This window comes from Myotis lucifugus, unplaced genomic scaffold (assembly GCF_000147115.1).
Source record: "Myotis lucifugus unplaced genomic scaffold, Myoluc2.0 scaffold_52, whole genome shotgun sequence".
Lineage (NCBI taxonomy): Eukaryota > Metazoa > Chordata > Mammalia > Chiroptera > Vespertilionidae > Myotis > Myotis lucifugus.
The window spans coordinates 6,516,654-6,541,592 of record NW_005871100.1 but is presented as its reverse complement, the minus strand read 5'-3'; the positions used below and the strand labels follow the sequence as shown (position 1 = coordinate 6,541,592).

Here is a 24,939-nt window from a genome sequence, read left to right as displayed (position 1 = left end):
GAAACAAGAGAATGCCCTGTGCAGAGAATGAGCAACCCTTTTTATCCCACATGCGTCTTTTATGTGCAGCGGCCATTCTGTTCCTCTCATCTTCTGGAGCCCCTGGAGAGACTGGCCTGTGAAGTTTACCTCTAGCACCCACTGTGTGGCCACCCCTCATGGCACTACTGCTCCAGTGACCCCCATCACCACTCAGGACACTCAGAGGCGCTGACATTGTCCAGTGATCTGGGGTGAGCTGAGGAAGAAGGCTCCCCCCTTTATCGGGACCTGCCATGAGGGAGGGGCCCCACCCAGTGCTCCATGCCTTCCAGAATATTCAAAGAAACAGTCCTTGTAGGCTTTACGCTAACCCAGACGTTCCCTCCAGAAAAGATCTCAGAAATGACTCCATGGGGTGGGGGGTGGGGGCCTCTGCCTTGGGAGTTCAGGAAACCACCACTTCTTCCTCAGAATCTCCCTCCCTTCCCCCAAACCTAGAAGCTTTGATGTGGGGCCAAGCTCCTTCTCCCTGAGACACACATCTTTCCCAGAGAGCCCCTCACTCCACCCTCTGACCAGCTGCCCTGCCAGCGTGCCAGACAGCCCAGATGTGCTTCGAAACTGACCGAGGACACAGCCAAGGCCAGAGCGGCCCCCTGCTACATCCTTTCTCTCTAGTCCAAGCACAAATGAGAAAATAAATCTCCAAGTATCATTTTCAACAACAGAAACTGCTAATGGCAGATGCTTCCAGAGAGGGGAAGAGCAGCCTGGGGGAGGGGAGGAGACCAACCTTTTACACACTCTTCAGGGTTGTGCGTTGTACTGTGCATAGTGGATTCCTATTCAAGAAGTATACTTTTCTAGAAAATTACTTTAGAAAGAAGAATTATTTTTTGGGAAATCCAGAGTTTTCAGGATATTTTCCAGAATGTAATAGTGAGGCCTTTATTTTGAACTCAAATGGCTTAATAATCATATTGGTAAAAAGTCAATATGTTAAAAAAGAAAAAAGCACGTGGTGATTAAGAAGACAGACCTCAAACACTGAGCCTCGGTTTTCACGTAGGTAACTGAGGATCACTACATACGTACCTCACAGATGTGTTGTGAGTTTAAATAATGTACATGTAGCACTTGGCATCGGCTACTTAGTAAATGCTGTATAATTGATTGCTAACAATCATTATCCTTACAGGTTGCTGCTCACCTCTATCACCTTCTGCTATGGCATGTGACAAGAAGAAAAACCTCCAGGTAAGTAAGGCAGGTCTCTGAGAAGGGGGGCACACAGACTGAGTATTAAAAATAAAATCTGAGTGCTTTCAAAAACCTCTGTCACACTTCTCGACGTGTCTCCAGGCCGCTGGAGAGACACTTCCTTTCCTCTGAGCTGCCTGTGGTACACAGTGTAGGACCTGAGTCAGGGACCACGTTCAACCACTCTTCTTCCAATAACTTGCCCTGTAAACCACAGCTCTCTAGTCTTAATGTCTTCACAGTAATGGCTTGAGGAACCTTTGCAAGGATGAATGGTACCTCTTGTGTAGTTCAGAGGAGGAACTAATGCATGTGAAAGGGCTTTGTACGCACCAAAACCCTGCAAATGAGTTGCAGTTTTCTCAAAAGCACACATCTTTACAGCCTGTTAAATGGGCCAGCCAAGCTAAATGGAATGCGTATCTCACTGCCATGAGAAACTGTTACTTGTTGGTAAGACTCTGCAATGGGTAAATCAACTGCTGAAGGAGTAGCCCCCTCTCCAAATGCTCTCCTCGTGGGGTTCCTGCTACTCCCTCTCTCCTACCACCCATCCCAGTGTAGACAAGCCCACACTCTTGAGTCCTTTCACTTATCTGGAAATAAATTGTCCCCTTCAAATCCAAGGCACCAAAACATACTTCAGGTTCATTCAATCTATAATTACTTCAAATCAGTTCAAAGAAATCCCAGTGATCCAAGGTCACTAGTTTTCCGACTTCAAAGTAAATCCATTCATCTCTCTAGATCACAGCTTCCTTACCAGGAAATTTAAATTTCAGGTTTGAGGAGTCACATGAGCTTGGCGCAAGTGTAAACTTGTTTTCGCTGTTTTCTATCTCTGTCTGTCCAATTGGGTTATTTCTATAACCTTCCACTCCTAGACCCAGTGAAATCCAGCTCACTCACCTCCCTTGGATTTTGAAGAAGGTAGGTCCTGACTTGAGCTCTCAGGTGTGAAAGGTTGCTCTCCACCCAGAGTGGCTCACCTAGCCAGGGTTCTTACAGAGCTTTTGCTTAGTAAATTTTTGCTTAGTAAAGCAACAAAGGGAAAAAAGGCATGGATAATGGATTAGCTTGTTCATTTATCCAACAAATATTTACTGAGTATCTATTATACACCACAGAGAGTAATTCAGAAAGAATCTGACCCACCTGTTAAGTGGAGATGGAGGTGAGGAGGATGAGGAGGGTCTCCTGAGGAGGTGAAGTTTGGCTGAGATCTGAGTAGGCAGTAACTCTATCAGGAGTATTCATGAGACCAAAGGCTCTGTAGTGGGGAAAAAGGAAAAAATGAAAGGATGAACGAGTGAGTGAATGAATGAAGAAAGGAATGAACTAGCAGACCAATATATGGGCAGCCCAGTCTTACCCTTGGTTTGGTTACTGGCACTCTACCTCTCATTGAGTTCTTTTTCAATTAGCACATCCTTGTTACAAGATACATGTGGTTACATTTCACCCTTCTATGAAGGTGTGAGTCCTGGACATCTACCACTGTGGTTAGACGAGAATTTTGTAGTATTTATATAAAAGTTTCTTTGGTTTCTACTGTGTGAAAAGCCGTCATTCTGCAAATAGCTGAAAATTTTCAGGCTATTTACTACTTCAGAGGATTCACTCCTTTTAACACTTTCCTAACTCAACCCCATTTTTTCCTCAATGGATAGCTTCCATGTACACCCATTCCATTATCAACTTAATTGAAACACTGTCCCAAATTGGCTATGCAATTTAGATTTGTTTTTCGTTTGCAATAAAATCCAGTAAATCCATATAGAATTTAACCTTTCTTTCGTAAGATGAAAATCCTCAAGGGAGATAAGTTTACTAAGTAGAAAGAACAAAAACTTTTGTCATTCCTGAGAAGGGGGGAGGGTAGAAAAATACCCAGTAAATGTCACTACTGACTAATCCCATCTGCTTTGCAAGGCCCAGGGGGTTTTAGGGCTTTTCATGCTGGTAAACTAAACAGTAGCATTCCTCTAAAAAAGGAATGTGCAGCCTTTGCTCCCCCAAGCCCTCACCTGCACAGCAGCAATTAAGAGTCTGAAAGGTGAATGGGAATTCCAGGCCCAAGTACAGCTTCCAACTGCACCCCACCTGCTTTCCTGTCCCTTATCTGTTACCTTTCCCCAGGCCACAGGGGACATGTGCCTTTTTAGTACGTGCCTCTCCTGCTGTATCGCTGACTATTGACTCATCTACACCTGACTATACAGGTAGCTGGTGATGTCAGGTGCCCAGCTCCATTCCAAGAGCTTGTCCTGACCTCTATCAAATCAATGTCAGCCCTAAAAAATAGGTCACTTTCAAAATTCAGAAAGTATATTTCTTGTTAAAAAAATGGCATTCCTATTATGCTGGTATTTATATATGCTAGTATATTATGTTGGAGAAAGAGTAGACCTGGGCAGCCAAGGAAATATGTCCTTGCCATGGTTTTGAAGATCCACCATGTTTGCAAGGATGTCTTATATTTGCCACTTTGTTCCCCGGCCCCTCCCCCCTCAGGTTGACAATATTACATTAAAAATAAAATTTTGCAATGGTGGTTCAATATATGAGTCTCTCTACTTTTGTATAGGCTTGAAAATTTCCATAATAAACAGTAGCAAAAAGACAAAGAAAAAAAAAACACAGCACAGTTGCTGCTTCACTTTCTCCTCTTCGGTCCCACCTAAGACTCCACAACTAGGGAACCTCTGAAAGATGAGCTCCAGACTGCCTGAGTCTGCCCTGAATCCCAGCTCATTTTGCTCAGTTGCTTAGAAGTGGAGATCAAATTTTTTGAATCTTTTATTACATCAATACTTTCATAAAGGAACTTCATCTCACCATGATTAAAATGAAATGTTCATTTTTTTTCTGAGAAGAAAATTATATATTAATAGGAATGCTGATGTTCTTACCTTTTACTTTAAAGGCAAAGGTTATAGGAGATGGAGGAGGTAGAAGAGGGTAAAGCGAGGTTAATGGTGATGGAAGAAGACTTGGGGTGGTGAACACACAATACAATATACAAACGGTGTATTATAGAATTGTACACCTGAAACCTATGTAATTTTATTAACCAATGTCACCCAATAAATTCATTAAAATTTTTTTAAAAACACTTAAAAAGGGGGTAAATTTTTAAGGACATTAGTAACTGCAATACTAATTTTATTGAAAGTCAATTTTATTCTTATGTCTAGAATACATTAAAAATGATGTCATAGTAGTTGAGTTTTGCAACACAACAATTAAGGATTTTATTACTATCTTAAGTCTAAAGCATAACACAGATAAGTAAAACACTGAAAATGAATTCTATAAATGTTACTGTCACACACACAAAAAATCCATTGAAAATTTACAAAGTTAATAATAATACATAGCATGCTTGCAGATAACAATGGGGTGAAAGTACACTGGCTTCTTAGGAACTGTTCTAAAAACTCCACATGCCACCTACACAACTTCAAGGTCACAAGTATTCTACTCCCAATTGAAAACTGTTCTCTTAGCAGGTTTGTTTTATACACTGAAGGCCAGGACAAGTGGATATTTCATTATCTCTTGCCTTGTAGATGAAGATTGGTGGATGCAATGAAGGAGATGGGGGCAGAGAGCAGAGGACTCAAAGCCAACTTTGACCAGAGTGCTATCATATCCCCACCTCAGCCCTGTTATTAAACCAGCTTCCTGGGCGCTGGATGAGAGTGGGCAATAAATCCTTCATGCTCTATTAATGTGTCCACTGTTATCTATATATATAAAGCTCAGCCACCGAACAGTGGAATGACCAGAACAACCAATTGACCAGTCACTATGACGCACACTGACCACCAGGGGGCAGACGCTCAATGCAGGAGCTGCCCCCTGGTGGTCAGTGCGCTCCCACAGTGGGAGCACTGCTCGGCTGACTGGGATGAGCAGCTGCTCCCGCAGTGGGAGCAGCCGCTAGCAGGCCCAGGGTGAGGCCGAGTCTCTGCACCTATCAAATACCTGAGATAATCTAGATTCTGGCCAGCTGATGCCGGCCCTCTAAGGTGTGTTCTAGAAAAAGCATGGGGAGCTGGCATAGGCAGATGGCAAGAGGGGGCATGACTGTGGACCCCCGGGGAGGCTGTCCTGATGGCTGAGGATCCTGGAGTACAGCTGCCCTGGACATCCCTAATGGTGTCACCAACCTGGCATCACACATCAAGGGCATTCGCCGAGTGGCTTTGGGTTGCAAAGCTCTCCAGGACACAGAACATGCCTTTACCCAAGACTTTACCCCGAAATATCAGCTCAGACTAATTTCCTCATTCAACAGCCGCTCAGAGGGCGGGTCCACAGCTGCTCAGCTGACCGGGATGAGCGGCACACCCACAGTGGGCTGATTCCCACAGGCCATGCCCCCCACCAGTGCACGAATCCATGCAACGGGCCTCTAGTTCAAAACAAAAACTTAGAGTCTGCTTGATAATATGGATCCTTGTCTGAATTAGTGAAAACCTCCTATAGTTCTAATGTCATTTATAGGACAGTTTTAAAAGTAGTTGTATTACTTTCAAAAACATACTGTAACTCTAAGGTAGGCTATCTCTTGCTTGTGACTAGGTAAGAAAGACTTTAAATGTAGGTATTCATTATGTTCTAAAATGTCCAAATAGAGTTTAGTAACCATTTGTTCTTCAAGCTTTTTGTCTGTCAGTTTTTCATTTTATAAAATTCTTCCTTTCCAACATAAAAGCTATAGCTTCTGCCCAGTTTTAATTGTCATATTTATTATTGTCCACTCTATCTTAATTAGGTTATGAGCTCTTGTTAGTGCCTCAGTTGCATGCAAGATTTTAAGAAGGAAACCCTGCTTCTTAAGAAACCCTGCTCCAGGATGAATGGGCAGCTGGCAATCTGCAAGAGCAAATGAGAGTGAAATATAAAACTAGGGCATCCACACAGCTTCCCAGAGGTGCACAGGTAGTTCTAGGGAAGATAAGCGAGTGCTGCATGAGTATGGCACACACATCAGTTTGTGTCCCACCACATTGGTTGTGGCTGCACACACATAGCATGCATGCTGTTCCTTATATCAGTCTTCTTTCTCTTCCTCACAGCTATCCTGCAGAAACTGGCATATTGACCCATAGTTCAGATTCCTGAAGGAGCCTAGCCCAATATTTAAGTACTTTCACTCTCATATTAAATAGCAGAATCCAAATCCCAATAGGCCCTCTCAGATTAAACAAGACTCAGGGAAGTGAGATTCTATGTAAACAATTACACAAGTTCAGGGGGAAGACAAGCCTTGGCCAGAGTAGATAACATAAATATAAAGGCGTAACTTCTAGTTAAAGAACTGAAGATTCTGTGTATTCCCTCTCAAAACCCATTAAAATGGTGTTCTAAAAAAAATAAGTTGTTAAAGGAATATACCCTTAGCAGCCAAGGGAATTCAGCCACAGGTGAGGGCACAGTAAAATACCAACAGAAAACAGGGAGATTAAGTGAAGGCTCCACTGGATGATCAGACATGCTTGCAGGTACATATACACACACATAACAACTTTGCCCTTTGTACAACCTTTCTCAGGCTCAGCTATCAAAATACGTGCAAGACAGGTTTATGTCCTCCAGGCAAGATTCTGAAGAAATCCTCTCTTGGGAAACTGAATACCCTAAGAGAAGCCTGCCCCAACCATCTGCATATACCAACACTTGAAGGTCTTCGAATGGAAAAATCAAGAGGCCTGACACATCCCTCTTCAGAAAAGCCCAGCAGCTAATAAGCCTCACCTAAACAAAACATCCAATCAGCATTTCAGTTCCTCTCCCTTAAAAATAAGTTACCGTGCTCGCTTCGACAGCACATATACTAAAATTGGAACGATACAGAGAAGATTAGCATGGCCCCTGCCCAAGGATGACACGCAAATTCGTGAAGCGTTCCATATTTTTTTTTAAAAAAAAAAGTAAGTTACCAAGATATTTGAGAAAAGCTGCACCCTTGAAATAATAGTCCAAAACAGATGAACAGAAATAAGACTGCTGGCCAGTGTGGGTCAGTTGATTGAGCATCACCCCATGCACCAAAAGGTTGCTGGTTTAATTCCCATCCGGGTTGTGGGCTCAATCCCCACAGGGGGAGTGCAGGAGGCAGCCAATTGATGTTTCATATCATATCAATGTTTCTTTCTCTCTCCCTTCTTATTTCTCTAAAAATCAATTTAAAATTTCTTAAAAGAGAGAGAAGAGGAACCAAGATGGCAGCATAAGTAAACACCTGTACTTGCCACCTCCCACAACAACATCAAAATTACAACTAAAATACAGAACAACCATCATCTAGAACCACCGGAAAGCTGGCTGAATGGAAGTCCTACAACTAGAGAAGTAGAGAAAAAGCACACTGAGACTGGTAGGATGTGTGGAAGTGCTGAACGGGCTGGTCTGACACCCACATAGGCCACTTTTCTAATCGGGAGGGAGACTGTCTCTACAGAGGCTGCCTGTGAGGAGCAAGGGGTCCTAGCCCCACACCAGACCTCCAGCCCAGGCTCCCAGAGCTGGGAAAAGAGTCCCTGTAACTACAGGCTGTAAAAACCAGTGCAGATTCGGGCTCAGTGATACAGGCTGCTGGAGACCCCGCTGTTCCTCTTAAAAGGCCGGCACCACAAATTGAACTTACAAGGTCCCGCTTCCTCTGAGCTCCAGCACCAGGACGAGGCTCTGGAGAACACAGACACATATGAAGAGGAACTGGATTGTCTGGCATCAGGGCAGGAACTCGGGGGCAGCTTTCTCCCAGATGGGGGTGCTTGCAGCGATGATTGTTCCTATGCTGGGACCTCCTCCATCAGGTGGTGGGGCTGACTGGCAGCCATTTCTGTTTGCTCCTCCCTCATGATTCCCTAAGACCCTGCCTCATCCAATTTACAACCCCACCCAAGCTGTGTGCAGCAGCTTTTGCAAATGAGTGGCCTCTCCTTGATTAGGGTAAAATCTGGCAAACAAGCTGCAGCTGGGTCAGGGAACCTCAGACTTATTAATAAAAGGCCCAAGACCCCGCATCAGCACCAGCCTGACTTGCTTCACAGCTGGGCCGCATTTGGGCACTTCTAAACCTGACACAAAGAGGGGGAATCTGCAGATCTCTCTGTATCTCCTGCTGGATGGCCCCAGGCAGTGGCTGACTTTGCACCTCCCTGGAGACCCAAGAGCCAGTGTACCTAGTGGTCACTGTCAGATCATACCAGATTACAACTCTACACATCTATAAGCGACATACTCAAGGGGCAAACTCAGTGAGCACCAAAGCCCCACTGAAGCAAGTCTTGCTCCATAGGGGTGTCTCCTGCACAGCAGCTCTCCCACTGTAGTCACAGCTGGTCCTCACAGCCAATTGGCCTGGAGGTCAATTCCTTCCAGTGACACCAACAGCAATCAAGTCTTAACTACAACAATATTGTGCTCATAGCGTCGGCCTGCGGACTGAAGGGTCCCAGGTTCGATTCCGGTCGAGGGCATGTACCTGGGTTGCGGGCACATCCCCAATAGGAGATGTGCAGGAGGCAGCTGGTCGATGTTTCTCTCTCATCGATGTTTCTAACTCTCTATCTCTCTCTCCCTTCCTCTCTGAAATCAATAAAATATATTTTTAAAAAAAATATTGTGCTCATAGCCCACAAAGGGGTGTACCTAGAGCTCCCAGCTCAGGTGACTGGGAAAGCTGAGCCACTGGGCCCTATACTAGTAGAACACCTACTACACAAGGCCACTCTACCAACTCAAGGAGACATTTTTAATTTTTTGAGGAAACTCCATACTGTTTTCCACAGTGGCTGCACCAGTCTACATTCCCAGACTGAGGGAATGAGGGTTCCTTTTTCTCCACATCCTCGCCAGCACTTGTCGTTTGTTGATTTGTTGATAACAGCTATTCTGACAGGTACCTCATTGTCATTTTGATTTGCAACTCTGGGATAATTAGTGACTTTGAGCATTTTTTAATATGTCTCTTGGCCTCTGTATATCCTCTTTCGAAAGGTGTCTTTTTAGGTCCTTTGCCCATTTTTTGCAATACACTCTTTTTAAAAGACAGCTCTAGGGAATTCTAAAAATAATAGCAGAGATGTAAAGCTCAATAAAAGGATTAAATAATAAAGCTGAATAAATCTTCCAGAAATAATAGGAAAAAGAAGAAGATATTAAAAAGAGAGAGGAAAAAAAAAAAAAGCAACCCTCGCCAGGTAGCTCAGTTGGTTAGAGCAGTGGTTCTCAACCTTCCTAATGCCGCGACCCTTTAATACAGTTCCTCATGTTGTGGTGACCCCCAACCATAAAATTATTTTCGTTGCTACTTCATAACTGTAATTTTGCAACTGTTATGAATCGTAATGTAAGTACCTGATATGCTATATGTGTTTTCCGATGGTCGCAACCCACAGGTTGAGAACCGCTGGGTTAGAGTATCATCCCAATACCAAGGTTGTGGGTTCAATCCCTGGTCAGGGCACATACAAGAATCAACCAATGAATGCATGAATAAGTGGAACAACAAATTGATCTATCCCTCTCTCTCTCTTTCTCTCTTTAAAATCAATTTTCAAAAAGGAGGAAGGAAATAGTCATTTAAAAAATAAATAAATGAAAGATCAATCTAGAAGGGTGCCGGGAGCCGGTCCATCCTTGCTGTTTCAAGGGACCTGGCATATATGGCATACTGTTCTTAATACGTTTGCTCCCTTTAGCGCCATGTGTTTTAACCAAGGTCACCTCTCCAAGAAAGGTTGTTTCCCCAGGTGGGGATCTTTCCCTGAGGTTAGGGAGGGGATACAACCCCTTAATTAAGTGCCAGGCGGGTAGTTAAGCTACATAATCTTTACTCCCTGGAATGGAGATAAGAAACGCCCTAACCTTTGTAATAGAAATTGACAGGATTAAAATCGGCTGGTATAAATACGGATGTAACAAGACAATAAACATCACAACCTGATCAGATCCTCATCAGATCCTCATGAGATCCTCATCACATCCTCATCAGCTCCTAACCAGAACCTAGCCAGAGAACATGGCAAAAGATCCTGGACAGAACCTGGCTACAGAACTTCACTGGAGAGCCTAGAAGAACATGGCAAAAGAACCTGGATAGAACCTGGCTAAAGAACCTGGTGACTGAACCTGGCTGGAGAACCTGGAGAACCTGGCTGGAGAACCTAGCGAGAGAACATGGCACCAGAACTTGGTTGGAGATCCTGACCAGAACTTCGCTGGAGTTCCTAACCAGAACTTCGCTGGAGATCCTGAAGGGAGAACCTCGCTATGCTGATGAACTGAACCCAGTTTCCATGTCATTCATTCTTCGCCGACTCCGTCCACACCTTTGGGGACCCCTGGACCTGCTGGGGATGGACCCCAGCAGAAGGGCCAATATCTGGAAAGAGAAAAATCAAGAAAACAGAAAGAAAGGGCTGAGGCAACTTAGTATGTCACAGAATGTTGAGTTCTAAGCCAAAAAAAAAATGGTAAAAAGTAAAAACCAATGGAATTTTCAGTGCAGAGTTCTTAGGTCCAAGAAGTAGCAGTCCCTTATATTTCAGAAACTGAGGGCTAAGGTGAAGCAAACAAACCTAAGAGGGCTGAGTGAAGGCTGTTTGGGAAGCAGTTTAGGCCTTCAGTACCCTCCCTGCTCTTCACCAGTGGGTCACCACACTGCTCTTCCCCTACCCTATAAGGATACTAGGTTTGTTCTTCGAAGGCACTCTTTTCAGATTGGTGATCAACTAGTCCAATCTGTTGGTTTGGGAACAGTACCACAAACTAGGGCATTTAGTGACCATAAAATGCTCAGACTCCTAGCCCTGCTTTCCTGGTCCTATTTCCCCAATTAACTACCACATTGGGAGATAAGAAGTTTCCTTCCAGACATTGTAACCAGTCAAGAAAAAAGACCAGAAAAGAACTGATTCAGAGGTTTCCTAAAATAAACAGTGTTTCCAGATCACTAGAGTGAAGCTGAAAGTCAACAAGCCCCATCTATAAACTCAGAGCTTTCAATTAGCTTTTCAGTTCTCTAATGCTGAGCAGCTATCCAATGATTACCAGATTTTTAAGGAAGGTCTAGAACAAACAAGAAAAATAGAGAACAAAACAAGTATATAACATGGAGGAAATAAAATACTCAGAAATTAAAACAAGTTAAGAAGTGTCATTAATACTCTCAAAGAAATAAGAGACAATGGTTATACCATTAATTTTTTTTTTAATATATTTTATTGATTTTTTACAGAGAGGAAGCGAGAGGGATAGAGAGTTAGAAACATCGATGAGAGAGAATCATCGACCAGCTGCCTCCTGCACATCTCCCACTGGGGGTGTGCCCGCAACCAACGTACATGCCCTTGACCGGAATCGAACCCGGGACCTTTCAGTCCGCAGGTCGACACTGAGCCAAACCGGTTTCGGCAATGGTTATACCATTAAAACAAAAATGGAAAGCCATAAAAAGAATCATTCAGCTACCAAAAAAAAAAGGCAATTAGAATAAATATGATGATAATAATGAAAAAATCAAGAGAATGATCAGAAAATAAAGTTGAAGTATTTTCCTAAAAAGGAGAGTAAATGCGGAAAGAAAACAGAAAAGAAAAGAGAAGAATATATTAGAGGACCAATTCAGGATTTCCAATATCAGATTAGCAAGAGTTTCAGAAAGAGGGAACAAAAAAACAAGAAGAAAAAAATCATCAGTAAAATAATCAGTGAACAGTATTATGAGTTTCTAGATTTCCTAAAAGGGCTACAGCAGTGGTTCTCAACCCTCTGGTCCTTTAAATACAGTTCCTCATGTTGTGACCCAACCATAAAATTATTTTCGTTGCTATTTCATAACTGTAATTTTGCTACTGTTATGAATCGTAATGTAAATATCTGATATGCAGGATGGTCTTAGGCGACCCCTGTGAAAGGGTCGTTCGACCCCCAAAGGGGTCGCGACCCACAGGTTGAGAACCGCTGGGCTACAGTGAGCCCAACATAATGAGTGAAAATAGGCCCATGCCTAGGAACATTACTGTGAAATTTCAGAACACTAGGGACAAAGGGAAGATCCTTTTTACCTGGATTACTAGAGGATGTTCGCCACAAAAACAAAAGAGTAAACCAAGAAAGAGGACAAGATGAGGAATCCAATGCAGTAGAAAAAAACAGGGAATTATAAGGTTAATAGTGAAGGGAAGTTCCAGGACGACTGGTGTGCAACAGCATGGAGAGCACTCAACCAGATAGAATGGGTTTGGAGGGGTGGGGGTGAGGGGTTCTATTCAAGAAAAGGAAAGAGACTGGTTGATTACCTAATGTTGGTTGACCTTGTGTATATTAGAAGTTGTATCTATTAGAAGGTAGATACAAAGAAAATTAAGCAAATGAGGGGGGGCAACAATTAATTTCAGGAAAATCAAGACGAAAGGAAGCAACCATAGTCCACAAAGCTCAACTGTGAATTGTGTTTGCATATACAAGTTATGTAAGCACAGAAGTTTGATCTAATCAAAAGGGTCTTATATTGGGAGCATGGGGCACAGGAACAGAGGGAAAGATGGTACAAGAGAGTTGGATACTCATCTACTATAAGAGGTGATAGAAAATGTCCAAAAGTCACAATTCAAAACAATATAATCATGTTATTTGGAAGTGCTAACATGTACACAGCAGGTCCTTAAATAATGTCCTTTCACTCAAGGTCATTTTGTTATAATGTCGATAAGATGCCGTAGGAACTTAACACTTGGCATCTATCAATTTGCCTATGGTGACTGACTTTGCTATCCATCATTTCACTTAATTGCATAACCTATCCACGACATTCAGTGAGAACCTGCTATCCTCCAGAACGAATGGCCAAAAGAATCAAAAGCAGTTGCCTCTTTGAAGAGGTACTAGAGGAGTGTGAGGAGTGAAAAAAAACCACTGTTTTGTTATAAACATTTTAATACTATTTAACTTTCTAAATGATGTGTACCTTTGAAAAAGTAATTTATTTTTTTAAAATATGTTGTATTTTTTCAAAATAAAAAAATAATTCAAGTGTAAAGAACTTCAGAACTTAATTAACCCAATGAATCAACACAGTGATGAACTATTAACTGCTCCAGGTAAGGAGCTGGTCTTACTCTCCTTGTTCCCAGCATCAAGTGCAGAGTAAGGACTCAAGAAATAATTTGTTATTTGATTTATTTCTTATTAATGGATGTTTTAGCCTACATTAATAGAATGATTCTAGGGGAAAAGTTAATAGCTAACATTCATTGAGCACCTACTATGTCAGTCTCTGTTCGGAGTGCTGGGCATATATCACATTGTTTAATATTCACAACTCTGTGAGAAAGATGCTGACATTGTCCCTATTTTATAGACAAGGAAACTAAAGAACAGAAGAAATTATGTAACTCAATTCAAGTTGCACAGCTAGGAAGTATCAAAGCTGGATCTGAACCCAGACAGGCTGGCTCTAAAGCTTCCACTTTTAATTGCTAAGCTTTATAGTGAAGGACAAAGTGTCCTGTAGTCAAGCCACAGTTTAAATATTCTGTTCTGTTCTGAGCATGCACACACTCTTTGGAAGTGGAATGTAATTGGAGGAAGTTGAACAGGATGTGAGAAGACCAAAAACCAAGTGGGTGTGGGAAATAGGGGTAGTTTGTCAACGATGACAGTCTAATCATGTTTCAAGGGGCTAATAATGAGGAAAATTGGACTTGTTCTTTGTGTCCGAAGTAGTAAAACTAGAACAAATGGTAGGTATTAACTGAAGATATATTTCAGTTTAAGGAAGAACTTTTCCACAATTCAATGGTAAATCAACTGCTTTGAAAATAGATGGTCCCATCACTGAAAATCATTAGCTGTCAAACTGCAGGCTTGGAAGAAAATCTAAAGGCACTGTGTCCAATCAACCTCAGGATGCTTGGACCACCTTTACATCACCCTCTTAAAGGTATCCTCAAACATTTCAGAGCTAAAGAACACACCAGAGGCAGCACACTGTTTTTAATTTTTTTAATCAAAGTTACACATGCACACATTTTAAAGAGTTGATTAGTTCTACAAGATATTTTAAGAAAAAGAGAAGCTTCAAGGGAGACAAAAAGGGTCACATTCAAAGAATAGCTGTCAGTATGACTAAAGTTCCCAATAGCAATACTAGAAGCTAGAATGTGATTTGGAATCAAGCCTGAGGCAGAACAAAGATATAGTCTTGAAAACACTCAAAATTTTACTTCCTATACAGCCTTTCTCAAGAAGCTAGTGTGGGGTGAGCATCACTAAAACAATGGGGAAAACCAAATAAGAGAGACAGGAGATATAGGAAATAGGAGAAAGAGGAAGGGCATCTCCAGGTAATTCGTAAAGGAAGTTCCCAGATGGTACATGGGCACCGGCTGTGGAGGGTAACCAGTCCACAGTAGAATAAGCCAGGAGGCTCTGAGATAGACTTCTTTAAAGAGTTGAAATTGCTAGAATACCTGATGTGTATGAATGTCTTAAGAGGAAATTCAGGCCCTAGCCGGTTTGGCTCAGTGGATAGAGCATCGGCCTGCAGACCAAAGGGTCCTGGGTTTGATTTTGGTCAAGGGCATGTACCTTGGTTGCAGGCTCCTCTCTGGCCCAGGCCCTGGTGGAGACTCATGCAGGAGGCAACCAATCAATGTGTTTCTCTCACATTGATGTTTCTCTCCATCTTTCCCTCTCTCTTCCAGTCTCCCTAAAAATCAATGGAAAAATATTCTCAAGTGAGGATTAAAAAAGAGGAAATTCAGATACTCGCCAGAAAATTGAAGGTTTGATTACTAGTAAGTGAATAAAAAATAAGCAAAGGTGAAAAGCAAGATTTTTTATTCATCCCACAGGAAATAGAGGTGTGTAGGAAAGGAAAAATACTCGTGATTTTTGGCATGACTCAACCAAAAATAAACACTAAACACTAATCTAACAAAAATCACTACATAAACTATCTAATATAATAATAGAGAAATATGCAAATTAGCCAGGACACCATAACGTCACAACCGATCTACAAGCGGCGGAGAGCTACAGGAGGGTGGGGCAGACAGCTACCAGTGGTGGTGAGCGGGGTGGCCAGCTGAGGCAAGCGGCAGTGAGCTACTTGCACATGGATTCATGCACAGGGCTACTAGTATTGTAATAATAAGGAGATTAAAAGCGTAGTGTGTATATTGGGGTTCGGGAATGAAAGAGAAAAAAATCATCTAACATTGTGGGAAGTTAATAGAGAATGCTTAACATTGAAAAAATTGAGAAATACCTACTATAAGGAGGTTATTTAAAAATATAAACTTTTGTTAGATATAAGTTTTTCTAAAAGAATTCCCTTTAAAATTTTTGAAAGAGGGTCCTCCAGTAAGGAACTTCTATTTTTCTTAACAAGTCTTGTATAACATTCCAACTCCTTAAATTGTGTGCATATGACACTTTAATTAAAAAAAAAATGTTTAAGCCCTGGCTGAGTGGCTCAGTTGGTTAGAGCATTGCCCCATACCCCAAAAGCTTGTGGGTTCGATCCCCACTCACATAAATGTTTCTCTATCTCTCTCTATCCCTTCCCCCCCTCTCAAATTAATAAACATATCCTCAAGTGAGGATTTTTTTAAAAATATATTTTATTGATTTTTTTACAGAGAGGAAGGGAGCGGGATAGAGAGTTAGAAACATCGATGAGAGAGAAACATCAATCAGCGGCTTCCTGCACACCCCCTACTGGGGATGTACCCGCAACCAAGGTACATGCCCTTGACCGGAATCGAACCTGGGACCCTTCAGTCCATAGGCCAACGCTCTATCCACCGAGCCAAACCAGTTACGGCCTCAAGTGAGGATTTTAAAAAATAATAAATAAATAAATAAAAATTTGTAGCAAACAAAGGCTTATTCTGATTGATCTGGACCCATCAGGACTCGGACTATGGTCAGGAGTGTCCCGGCCAGTCATTGTAACAATCTAGACTATCCCCACACATTTTCCCCTGGGGAATAACTACCCAAGATTGAGAACTACTCTTACTCTTTTTTTTTTTTTTTAAAAAGGATAGCTGCTACACAATGGAAGAACAGAATAGAACTGGGGAAACAGAATAAGGAGGCTTTAAGACAAGAACTGGCAGGAGATGGTGGACTCTGAACGAGGGCAGTGAAGTACACGTGGGGGGGGGGCATGGATGAGGCAGAACTCACAGGTGAGGGTATGGAGAAACTCACATCATCAATACATAGACTGCAGGAGAGTGAGCACATTTGAAAAAGAGGAGGGTCTGAGTCCATTTCAGGACCGATTGAATTGGAAATGCCTGTGGGACATGCACATGGAGATATCCAGGAAGGATGGACTAGGGGTCAAGGGCTCAGTCCAAAGTTGGGTTGAACTAAACATATGTGGGAGTCACACACAGACATGATGGCTAAAGCCACAGTGATGATGAAATTCCCCAGGGACATTGTGTAGAGGGAGGGGAAAAGAGGACCCAGAGTGGGTTTCCAAGAGCTCATAAAAACTCATCTGGAAACTACAAAGATTGAGAAAAACAATAAATGTGATGACTCCTTTGGATTCGGACACTGTATCTTCTGTTTCACAGGTCCTGGACAAATTAGACCTATAATATCTTGTACATTATTATATTGGAAGGCTTAAAGGAACATGCACAGTCAAAATTACAGCAAACTATGTTTCCTTCTATGCTCAAATAGAGGTACAACATGCATGCCCTGTTTATACAGGAGCTTGGCTTCCAAAAAAGCATCCTTTATGTCCTGACTTGGGCCAGTTGCATTCCTCTGTGAGTAAGGGTGGAGACGGAGAAAAAAGATACAAGACCGTTCCCCTTTTCTGGAGCTGGATATGGGATGAGACCTGAGCATCAAGATCTTGAGCTAAATCACACAAGATGGCAAGAGTGACACAGGACAATCTCCAGGGCCAGACAAAAAAAAAATTTTCCCCTCTTTATTACAATAGCTGTATGTGAGTGTGTGTATGGGGGGGTGGGGGGGGGGAGACTAATGGAACATATTTAATTCCCACCATGTGGTGATCAGTAAAAAATTATTTAAATCTTGGTTTCTATGAAGCAGTGACTTTTCCATTTATAGGAAGCTCAAGAATAGGCAAAACTGATCTCTGCTGATTAGAAGTCATGATAGTGGTTACATCCGGAGGGTGGTAACTAACTGGAAAGTAGCTGGACAGAATTCTATGGGGTAATGGAAATGTTCTGCATCTTGATCTTGGTGGTGGTTACATAGGTGACACATATGTGAAAATTCTTCAGGCTACACATCTAAGACTTAGTTGTGCATTTTACAGCAAGTAACATACTGCATGTAAATTCTGTATCAGTAAAAATAGATTATCTGAAACAAAATAAATATAGCATACATTCCTACACACACACACACACACACACACACACACACACACACACACACACAATAGATGGATGCACAATAAGGTCTATGTTGCCCAGGGAAGTGAAATCAAGAGAGGACTGATCCACTTGAAGTGGAAGGACTGAAGGACTTGGTGATATCCAAACTCCTGTAATGAAAAAGATAGTGACAGGGCGGGAGATGAGAAGCTGTGATCAGGGTGGGGTTTTGGCCTTTAAGGCATCATGGGCAAAGCACTCCTGCTGGATGACAAATCCAGGGTGGGGCCAATGGTGTAAAAATCTGAAATGGAAAAGTGGTGAAGATCATTGGAACTGAGGAGGTCTCCAAGAAAAAGATCATTAGATGGATCAGTTATGTAGTCACCAGTGCTCCCCCAAAAGATGGTAGAAGTATGAATTTCAGGTGTCAAAGGCCTCAGAACACTTGAGGAAGTGGACAAAGAGATGGGGAGATGACAGCAAACCACTCACATGATTCATGAATGTTTTTTTGATTATGATAGTAAAGGAGGGGAAAATATGTAACCAGTTTAGGGTGAGGTACTCTTTGAGAAATGGGGTTTTTAGTGAAAATGACAGTGCTATGTTCTTGGGAGGGAAGGAAGAATTGTTGGTGTTAGGTCACTATCTCTTTACTTCAACAGCCCTCTGTGCTATGCAACTTTAACAAATGAGCTAAGACTCTCTCCCCAAATTCCACCCCAGCTAAGAGTTTCTTAGGACAGTGCCTGTCATGATGCTGGGGGTGCAGTAAAATATTTGGTAAATAAAAGGAAAAAAGGAAACAAAGGAGGGAAAAAAGAAAATATCAGGGAAGAATCTAAATTATAGAGAAAACCTCAGGTTACAATTTTTAAAAGTGCAATAAACTACACCATAGTGGGATAATCAAGGTTTAAAATGTTTAAATTGTAAATTGTAGAGTTATGATACTGAAAGGTAATTTGATGTGTAAGCATCTAGTGAGACCCTCCAGGACATGAAAAAAGACCAACTAGAAATTAAGCATACACTGACTGAAATAAAGAATATTATACAGAGATCCAACAGCAGACTAGAGGATCGCAAGAATCAAGTCAAAGATTTGAAATACGAAGAAGCAAAAAACACCAAACCGGAAAAACAAAAAGAAAAAAGAATCCAAAAATATGAAGATAGTGTAAGGAGCCTCTGGGACAACTTCAAGCGTACCAACATCCAAATTATGGGGGTGCCAGAAGAAGAGAGAGAGCAAGATATTGAAAACCTATTTGAAGAAATAATGACAGAAAACTTCCCCTACCTGGTGCAAGAAATAGACTTACAAGTCCAGGAAGTGCAGAGAACCCCAAACAAAAGGAATCCAAAGAGGACCACACTAAGACACATCATAATTAAAATGCCAAGGGCTAAAGACAAAGAGAGAATCTTAAAAGCAGCAAGAGAAAAACAGTCAGTTACCTACAAGGGAGTACCCATACAACTGTCAGCTGATTTCTCAACAGAAACTATGCAGGCCAGAAGGGAGTGGCAAGAAATATTCAAAGTGACGAATGCCAAGAACCTACAACCAAGATTACTTTATCCAGCAAAGCTATCATTCAGAATTGAAGGTCAGAGAAAGAGCTTCACAGATAAGAAAAAGCTAAAGGAGTTCATCACCACCAAACCAGTATTATATGAAATGCTGAAAGGTATCCTTTAAGAAGAGGAAGAAGAAGAAAAAGGTAAAGATAAAAATTATGAACAGCAAATACATATCCATCAACAAGTGAATCTAAAAATCAAGTGAATACATAATCTGACGAACAGAATAAACTGGTGAATATAATAGAATCAGGGGCATAGAAAGGGAGTGGACTGACAATTCTCGGGGGGAAAGGGGTGTGGAGGGTGCAGGAAGAGACTGGAAAAAAATTGTACACCTATGGATGAGGATGGGGGCGGGGGTAAGGGCAGAGGGTGGTGTGGGAACCGGGTGGAGGGGAGCTATGGGGGGGAAAAAGAGGAACAACTGTAATAATCTGAATAATAAAGATTTAATAATAAATAAATAATAAAGCATAGTGATTAATCACAAAAACAATATGTAATTATATATGTGTTTTCCAATGGTCTTAGGTGACCCCTGTGAAAGGGTCATTCAACCCCCAAAGGAGTCGAGACCCACAGGTTGAAAATCGCTGCTCTAAGGCATCCACACCCAAGCCTTATTTGGGATCCTGGAATTGCACCATCTAGGCACTACCTGTTAGAGTATCTGGATCAATTCATCAGTATCCAAGGGTCTTGTAAAGAACTCAGTCACAGTTGTTCTAGCCCCTTGATTGCTAGGAACAGTGCTAGGGGTTGATTTTACAGCCTCCTTTTCTACCAGGTTCATTCTCCTTTCCAACTCCTAAGAATTAGGCTACATTGTGTTTGGAAATTTTTTTTTTTAAGATGTCCTTTGAAGTAGATAAAAACCCTTTCATGCAGCCCCACCAGGTAAACTTTTGCCATCAGCATCTCTTTGGGGCTGCTTTCCAAACACCATAATAAAATCAGTTCCCATCCATAATCTTAGAAATTGTGAGAGCTTTTATTTAATGCTTTGAAATATGGGACATGTATGTTGAAGATAAGCCTGACCTACATGTATGTAAGATCTATTCTCTAATAGGAAAATTGTAGTCCAAAATAGCACAGGTAAGATTAAATAGCTAAGGTCAAGTGGTTAATATCTTTCCCATGTTCTCAGTCTTTTATATATATATATTTTATTGATTTTTTACAGAGAGGAAGGGAGAGGGATAGAGAGTTAGAAACATCGATGAGAGAGAAACAGGGATCAGCTGCCTCCTGCACACCCCCTACTGGGAATGTGCCTGCAACCAAGATACATGCCCTTGACTGGAATCGAACCCGGGACCCTTCAGTCCGAAGGCTGACACTCTATCCACTGAGCCAAACCAGTCAGGGCATGTACTCAGTCTATAGCTATTTAATGCCGCTAAAGGAAATGTATCCTAGATGAAAATGTGAAGCATTTCTTCCTGATGCAACTGAAGATGTAGTGATGAATCTAGATAATATAATCCAACAATGAAAAATTACTTAATTTATTTTAAAAGCTCCTAAATATATAGGCTTAAACCAGGTATAAAAGACAATTCCCAGTAAGAACTAGGTCGAAGTGGCAATAGACAAAAAACAAACAAATTGGAGAAATCTTTTATTTGCTTTTATTCAAAAGATTTTTAAAACATCATCCCCTCAACATTGGTAGATGTGGTCAGCAAAATCTTATTCGCTAAGATATTTACTTCTCACACAACTCAGCCAGACACTGGTTCCTTCTTCCTCGATTTGAACAAACTAAATAGGCTTGGTAACTGATCTAGAAGAACTACACTGTATAAGAAGAAGACCTTAGGACAGCTGGCAGAGTGCCTTGTTGCATTAGCTCTGAGCAGAATTTCTATATTCTGAATAATTATGAAATATGATTAACTAACATAATACCCCCAGTTATACAGTTAAACTGTATTTCTCTTTTTTTCCTTTTTATTTACTTTATTGGGGTGACACTTGTTAACAAAATTATACAGGTTTCAGGTGCACAATTCTACAATACATTATTGGTACACTGCATTGTGTGTTCACCAACCCAAGTCAAGTCTCCGTCCATCACCATTAAAAGGGGAATTTGTGGACTTCCTCTTTTCAAAACTACAGCTCCCTGGGCCCCATCCCAGCCTGGCTCCTTGGAATTTGAATTTCTGAAAGTAGGGCCCAAGAATCTGTACTTTTAAAGGTACTTCAGGTGATTCTAATGAACATTAAAATTTGAGAGCTCCTGAGTTAAGACTATATGTATTTCTTCATATTCCTTTCGGATTTCACAGAGTAATGAACTTTGTATCGCCCACTGTTCCCATCACTGCAAAACACTTGGGGGAAAACAAGTAGAATGACTTCAAATAGCACTGTTGTATTGTGGTGACATGGACTAATCACCTCATTTATTCTTCTAAATGTTGGCTTCCTCTATGGGCATTAGGGATCACAAAATCTACCTCATAGGGCTGTTAGGAGAATTAAATCATGTAACACATGCAGGTTAAGTCATGTTGGACACAAAATGGTACACTGTTCCACCCTTGAGCAATTACAACGACAAGGAACATGGAATGACTTTATCAAGATGATAGGCCTCCATGACTTTGCTCAGTGAAAAATCTGTTCTTAGTTATAACTTCAAAATGGCATTGTTACCTCTAATCAACAGCCAAAATTCTCAGTAAAAAGTGAAACAAGAATGCTCAGAACTACTGCAAGCCCTTAACATTCCAGAAGTTTGATTAAGAATGAGACAAGAAAAAAGTAAGTATACAGGTCACAGAAGAGGCCACAAAGATATTATTTGAATAACATGATTACTAGTAAATATAAGATCAAGTAACAACATCTATTTGTATAAATAGGACAGTTTGGTAAGACAACCAGTTACAAAATATTCAAAAACACTTTTCTCCATAATGATGCAAATTTTAATAAGAGCAAATTTTATATACAATGGAAAAATATTCCATTCCCAAAGCATAACAAAAACGTAAAACACATAGGAATTAATCTCAGAGGAAAGATAGAGGACCTATTTTTTTAATAAGCAAAATTTTTTATTATATGAGCTCAACAAAAGTCCAGAAACTAGTAAGTATACATAAGTAGTTATCACACTACTGATAGCCCAGTTGGTTGGAGCATTGTCCTGTATACCAAAAGGTTACGGGTTTGATTCCTAGTCAGGGTACATACCTAGTTGTGAATTTGACCCCCCAGTCAGGGTGCATATGGGAGGCAACCAATTGATGCTTCTCTTTCTCTCCCCCTTCCTCTCTCTAAAGCAAGAAAAAACATATCCTCTGGTAAGGATTTTTTTTAAGTACATATATCTGACTATGAAACACATGTAAATATATTCAGACTTATAAGCTAAAAAATGCCATGTTTAAACACTGAGATAGCATTTTATACTTATCAAATTGAAAAAAATTAAGAAATTAAGTGCCTGCTGTTGACCACAGACTTGAGAAATGGATAATTCCCTACATTGCTGGTGGGAGAGCAAACTGGTACCACCTTTAGCAAGGGCAAAATGGCAATGTTTATAAAAAAACCTTAACATGGTCTGGCCGGTGTGGCTCAGTGGTTGAGCATCTACCTATGAACCTGGGGGTCACAGTTCAATTCTGCTCAGGGCACATGCCCAGATTGCAGGATCGATCCCCAGTGTGGGGCATGCAGGAGGCAGCCAATCAATGATTCTCTCTCATCATTGATGTTTCTATCTCTCTCTCCCTCTCCCTTCCTCTCTGAAATAAATAAAAATATACAAAAAGAAAAAGCCTTAACATGTACATGCCCTTTGACCCTACAATTTCACTTCTAGGGTTTTATCTTGAAGAAAATGTCAAATGTGTGCAAAGATTCTGTGTAATCATGTTCATTGCAATATTATATGTAATATAAAAATGGAAATAATCTATGTCCACATAATTGAGCTAATAAAATCTATCAATAAAAATGTCGTAAAATATATTTTTGACATGAATAATGGGAAAATATACTTGGGTAAGGATTAACAACAAAAAACATATTGATTGATTTTTTTAGTAGAGAGAGGAAGGGAGAAGAAGACGCAGAGAGAAACATTGATGTGAGAGGAGAACATCAATTGGCTGCTTTCTGCGTGCCCCCCACTGGGGATGGAGCCTGCAACCTGGGCATGTGCCCTGACCACAAATGGAATTGGCAATCTTTCAGTGCACAGGGTGATGCCCAACCAACTAAGCCACACTGGCCAGGACCAGTGTTTATTCTTGTGTTATTATTTATTAATTATTATATTATTTTCCATACAAACAACTGTAAACCTACTCTTGCCCCACCTGGTACATATATGTCTACATATTCTAAAATATTAAGAGTATTGACTTCTGCATAGAAGACTAATGAATATTACTTCCCTTGTGCTTTTGGATGTTTTCCAAATTTTCTCCATTATGAATGTTCTGCAAATAGGGAGGACAACACTCATTCTTAAGAAAAAGGGAAAATAAAGCAGGAAGTAATTTTTCCAGCCAAGGGAATGGACAGAACACAGTGTCGGATCACCAGAGGAAGAGACTAGAGCAGAACAAGGCTATCTATGTATAAAGAGAAGGGAAACTATTTCTCAGTAATAAGTGACAAGCAACAGGCTTACCACTCACTCCTTTGATGGGAGGCTAGCCTCTTTAGCCACGCAGTTGGCAAAATCTCTAGAAAGAACTTTGACAGAGTACAAAAACAGAGGATGAGAATATATTCTGCATTCCAGATCTTGGCCACCCTCACCCTAACTAGCATAGCACAAGAACACAGATGAGAGATCTAAGCCAGAAGGAGAAAGGCACTTCTCATAACCTTTTTTGGGTAGGAACTTAATTCACTAATGCCTTAGGCAGGAGGAACAGGAAGTTGGTATTAATACCCTACTGCAAATCAGTGGTAATGTGTGCTACGTAGTTAAGCTGTAGTGAACTGCACAGTCAATTATATCAAGCTCTAATTCCATGGAATATACTCCATTATCTCAAGTGACCTTTTGTTTATCTTCAGAGGTTAGAGATAGAGGTTCCTCCGTGTGTCTGAATGAGCCCTGCCAGACTTCACGCCAAAATTCTTGTGCCTGGATTGGCAAATCTTCACAAAATGTTGTTGTAGCAATGGATCATTCTATTTTCTAGTGTTTCATAAGAAAAAGCTTCTGGCACAATGCCAGCACTAATAAATTTTGTTGAATTTATATTGTAAGTACAGGAAATGGGCTGTTGGTACTGGTGGTTGGATGTTGGAGGTTGGAAGTAAGGGAAAAAAAGATGAAGTTTTGTTGTTGTTGTTGTTGTTTTTAAAGATATATTTCTATTGATTTCAGAGAAGGGAAGAGAAAGGGAAATAGAAACATCAATGATGAGAGAATCATTGATAGGCTGCCTCCTGCAGGCCCCCTACTGGGGATCAAGCACAACCCGGGCATATGCTGTTAACTGGGAATCAAACCTGGGACCCTTCAGTCCGCAAGCTGACACTCTATCCACTGAGCCAGCCAAACCGGCTAGGGCAGAAAGGTGAAGTTTTAGCAATGACAAAACAACACCATCACTTTCCATTTCTCCCACCAGTTACATTAAAATAATTAAATGCTTCGTTGCAAATTTCAACAATAAAAAAGAATAACTTTAGTGTCATATAGATAGAG

General features: G+C 41.1%; 1 non-coding gene across 1 annotated transcript; it reads left to right on the top strand.

Moving 5' to 3' along the window:
• Positions 1–7,063: 7,063 nt before the first annotated feature.
• Positions 7,064–7,170, top strand: LOC111826054. Its single transcript, XR_002829297.1, has one exon. It is a non-coding gene; the product is annotated as a U6 spliceosomal RNA (small nuclear RNA).
• The last annotated feature ends 17,769 nt before the right edge of the window (positions 7,171–24,939 follow it).